At 42.6% G+C, this 5,049-nt stretch overlaps 1 protein-coding gene across 2 annotated transcripts in view; it reads right to left on the bottom strand.

Moving 5' to 3' along the window:
• Positions 1-5,049, bottom strand: part of lingo3a (leucine rich repeat and Ig domain containing 3a) — a 40,450-nt gene extending 35,401 nt beyond the window's left edge. The window contains exon 1 of one of the 2 annotated variants that reach the window (XM_016680256.1): positions 4,385-5,049. The gene's annotated coding sequence lies outside the window, so the exon portion shown is untranslated. The remainder of the gene's footprint in view (positions 1-4,384) is intronic. The other variant, XM_007569137.2, reaches the window with a different exon arrangement.

The following is a 5,049-nucleotide window of genomic DNA, read 5'->3' as shown; positions in this document are numbered from 1 at the left end:
TGTGTGTGCAAAAAATGTGGATATGTCCCACACTATGATTAGTTAAATTTCATGACTATGCGAAGTGGAGTAGAAAGGTTCTTATACATTGTAACTGGTCTGATAAAAGTGCTTGGCGACTCCAAGGTCAGCCCAACCACATTTATCAGAGCAAATGTCAAATAAAGCCATCATCTCTGAAAAAAACTAAACAAAATAAAATAAAAAAAACCATGTAAGGTTCAGATGCTCTCTAAGCTCTGCATTTAGGTTGCAGCCCCATCTATAATAGCATTACAGCAGTCAGAGAGTGGGAGGACAGCCAGCACACACACACACACACGGGGCCATCATTGTTCCAGTTGGACTTCTTAACAGCGACAGATGACATGCCAGCCTGCCTGCAGGTATCCGAGCCCCCTGCTCTACCACTGTATCCCCTCATTCCTCGTCCTCTGCGCTATTCTTCCCTGGAGAGCGGCGGTGCTGCCGTCTCGCTGACAGAGGATGCATCTCCGCTTTACTGCCTTCATAAATACTGCAAAATTGAAAACAATGAGGTTGTCTGGGCATTGGCAGTGTTAAGCTGCAGTAATGTCACTACTGAGCACAGATGACAGCTTTATGCACATCAGAAAGGCTCGAAATGGGAAGGTAAGAGTGGGCGTCGTAATGGACAGAACTAACAGGCCCGATTCAACAATGCACTCTGAAGGGACACATAGACCTGTCGGTGCGCATTTCATTACTGACGCATAAATCTGTCAAAGAAGGAGGCTAAGTGGCACCTCGGGATCCATTAGAGCTGTTGCATAATTGCTTTCGCTTCAGTCCTTTATTTTTTATTTTTTCCCTTTTTGATGTCGGATCATAACTGCTCTTGACAAGTAGGTATAGGAATCCATGAGCTGAGGCGCTACGGGAAGCACATCCAGAGATATAGAAAAGGCCACACTAAGAAATGCTGAGAATTGGAAAAGACATATGTTTTGATTTCTAGTTAGAGATTACATATTGTTTTGGAGACAAATATGAGTTATATCTTAATCTAAATACCTCACCTTATTCCATCTGAGGAAGAACAAAAGTTGATTTTTTTCCCCTCAACTGTAACTGGCATATTTCAGCAGATATTTATCCACAGCCTAACAGAGGATCACAAGTCCAGAGTCTGCCAAGTCATACTGAAAGTTTTTGCAGTCAAGCTAAGCCAAAATGCAACTCAATTTCCAATATTCTGACTCACAGTCCTACAGTTTTCCTGGTCATTCACGGGTCAGTTCAGTTCCTCCTCAATATATTTTTTATTATTATGTAAGCAAACGAAGCACACTGAAAAGATTTTTGTATTCAATATTATGATCTTATTGTGTTTTATCTCGCAGATTTAAAACTGCAGAGATCCCATGGCAGTGACACTTGGGAAGGATTTGTGAATGTGTGAAATGTGCAGAACCAAAGATAAAACTACAGACTTAACAAGTCAGTTAGACAAAAGCATGAAAAAAAAAAAATTCCTCCCGTGTGGCCCTTTTATCATTTTAGTAAAACAACATCACTTTTAGTGCTTACAATGTCAAAAAGGATTATCAAAGCTAAAGTATTTTTAGTAAGGAACGTAGTTATGACGATGATACTGTGACTGAATATCGAGTAAAGCTTTGCGAGTTATGTGACTTCATCATCAGAACATGCAATATTAAATTTAAGACAATAATATTGTCGGCATGAATGATGTGCTTTTTGAACCCAAGAGTCAATTTAGTCACACTTAAATCTTCAATTAAGGCCATGACCTTTAACATTTTGTTTCTTGTAAAATATAATGTGCAAACATGTAAAGATATTAGACATAACAAATTATTCCAAAGATAAATTTTGTCCGTTGTGAGAGAAAATTTGTCTCCGACCTGTTCCACACCATTCGACACCACGTCATTTCCATACATTATGATTTTAGCAGCATCACACACCAGTAATACAAACTGAACAATAAAAAGTCACAAATATCCATCCTTGTGATGCCTTATAGTACATGGATTGAATTTTCTTTGTCTTATTTTTCCAATTAAGTAAGCTGTTTGACATATTATGTTTTGTCATAAAAGAATCAAAAGAACAACCTTAAAATAAAATAAATTAACTCAAGCTGTTAACTCAAAATTCTAAAATACAAATTTATAACATAATCTAATAGTTTTTGTTTATTAAAATCTTGCTACTCATTTATATTTTTTGGGGTTCCTTATCTTTTTAGACCTTTGTTTTTTTCACAACTAGACATATTAGCAAACTGCCAAATTAATCTTTTATATAAATATGAGAAAATCCACCTGACCGGCAGTGTGCAGCAAAAAGGTGAGGGAGGATCAGAGCAGCACTGGGATATCCAGTAACGTAAAAATACACCTGAAATGACTCATAAAAAGGACTAACTTTAGTAGTTTTGAAACCATAACTTTTACTGTTAACTGGGCCGTAGTGAAGTCTCATTACTGCCGCCCAGGCATGTGTGCTTTCACAGCCTCCCTCATCCTCCTCTCAATCTTTTCAGAGTCCTAATAGGAGCATTAACACCTGTAACTGGGAGTCCATTCATTTTTTGGATTGAATTTTCTGTCCGACTTGTCTGGCACCACTCTTTTCAGCACAAATCACACCGTCTGGCATCTTTATCGCATAATGTGACAGGAATTGCTATCAAAAACGAGTTTTTTATATCTTGTGACTTTTTTTTGTTTTTTTTTTAATTCCCAGCATGCGATGAAACCTTCGTCCTTGACAGATTAAAGGCATAAGTACTGGGATATTAAGGGAACAATACAACAAGGCTGACTGGGAAAAATTCTTTAAGCCTCAAAACAATGAATAAGAATGAGGTCACTGCAGCATAAATGACTGATGGAAACCTTGTTTACTTGCATAAATTTAAAATAAGTCTTAGACAAGAGTATTGCTGGGATGTGAGTGGAGAAGAGCTATAGCGTTCTGTTGGAAAGACTGACCTATATAACCAGAGGGATGAGTGAGGGGATTTGAGGAGGAAGTCTGGAAGTCCTTAGTGACTCCTAGGATGTCAAGAAGCAGTATATTATTATTATTATTATGCTGTTTTGGTGTTCTGTATTTTTGTGGTAGGAGCCTTTTAAACTGTCATTTCATGTCACCCACAGTTGTCCAATGGGACAAAATGAGCCAGTGAGTGAACAGTTGCCGTCTAATCTCCTACTTACAAGAAAATCCAACACATCCACCCCTGGAATGAGACCTACATCAAATTCATGAAGTCAGAGAGAAGGGCTGAACTTCCTGCAAAACCTGTATATGTTAAAAAAAAAAAAAAAAAAAAAAGTCTGAACACCTGAGTGATCAAGCAAACATAATCATTCAGTCACGGCGCGCAAGTATGCAGTTGGGGGGCTTGTTGGGTGAGGCGAGTTGTGACAGTTTTGTCGGTTCTTGAAAAATGTGTCAGATCTTCACGTCATTATTTATTGAATGCTGGCCACGTTAATAGAGAAAGCATGCAGTGACACTGCAGTGCAGAAACCTTGGAAGAGGTCAGAGCGTCTACCAATAAATCAAAGCAGCTGAAAAGCTGGAATTGTGAGAAAACAAGGGGACAGCTGCTGATTTATGGAGTTGAGGGCCACAGGTTAGAGTTGTTTGGTGCCTTTATCTTCTCTCTCTCTCTCTTTCTCTCCTTTCTGTATAACTTCTTAGGGGAGAGATGAACTCCAAAGCCATTAGAGGGAAGGACAACTGCACTCCTTGGAATAATCATCTGATTTGTTGCTGTACTCAGAACTACAGGCACACACACCAATAAAAGAAGCTGGGAGCCGAGCCGGAGATGGGCTCAGAGAGCACACGGGATTAGATGTGTCACCTGGTCACACCGATACGGCTGCAGGATCGATCGTGGGCCGCCTTCCCTTTCCTGCCCACGCCGTTTACATTATTAAATCCTAATTGAAACCTGATCACCAGAGGACTCGCACAGGCACGCACATACCGATGGAGATGAGTTGTGCACGGATGCACAAACACACTGCCTCAGCGGTGACAATAGAAAAGAACAGATGATGAGAGCTGATGTCCGTCTAAGTTACGGAGCAAATCGATCAGTGGTGGGGGGGAGGGGGTTGCTGCACCATCAGAAAGGAGCTGAAGGGGTAAAATAGTGTCACAGTGATCACAAGTTGCATCTTCTGCTCATCAGCAGCAAGGCAGAGGAAAAAAAGCAACACAGACACACACACACACACACACACACACACACACCACGTGTGTACAGTCTGTTTTTGTGAAGATGGATGCAGACAGTTACAGACAGCACATGGAGTACGCAGATGAGATAGTGTGTGTGTGTGTGTGTGCGTGTGTTTATTGGAAGTTGACTCACCCAGGACTGGAAGCTGCACCGTGCTGCTTGTTCATCTATAAGGCTGAAGATGCTCTGATCACTTGTGGCCGTTCGGGCTGCCTGTGCAGGATGCCGGAGCTGCTCCAGTCTCTCCAAGCTCACAGCCTCCTCCTCCTCCTCTTCCTTTTCCTCTTCCTCCTCCTCCTCCTCCTCCTCCTCCTCCAGCAGCAGCAGGAGCCAGTAGCTGGACTGGAGCGTATTCACTCGCCTTCCCCCGCTTTCTCTCTCGGCTCTCCCCCGCTTCGCTGGTTAATTGTCTGCCGTCTCAAGCAGAGATCCGCGGCTCTCCTCTGTTGCCTGTGAGGTCAGCAGGAACTCCTCTCACGGCTTCGAGGTGCGGAGAAGCGGACAGGGCTGCCACCGGCAGCGGCGGGCAGAGAGGGCTGATGCCGCTCGGGTTTTCGGGCTGCTTGCGTGCGTGAGTGTGCGTGAGTGTGCGGCTGTCCTGTGTGTGTGAGAGAGAGAGAGGGGGATACGGAGCGTGTGATGCTTTGTGTTTGAAAGAGGAGCCGGCTGTTGTTCATTGGGGCTCATCTGCGCTGTTGCCTCTCTCTCCTTGTTTCTCTCTCTCTCTCTGGATCTCATTCTCGAAATGCTTTATGCTGCATTCGCTTCCTGTGGGATAAATGCGAAATGTGTGGCAT

Source organism: Poecilia formosa, unplaced genomic scaffold, assembly GCF_000485575.1.
Source record: "Poecilia formosa unplaced genomic scaffold, Poecilia_formosa-5.1.2 Scaffold237, whole genome shotgun sequence".
Classification (NCBI taxonomy): domain Eukaryota; kingdom Metazoa; phylum Chordata; class Actinopteri; order Cyprinodontiformes; family Poeciliidae; genus Poecilia; species Poecilia formosa.
This window is presented reverse-complemented; position numbering and strand designations above follow the sequence as displayed.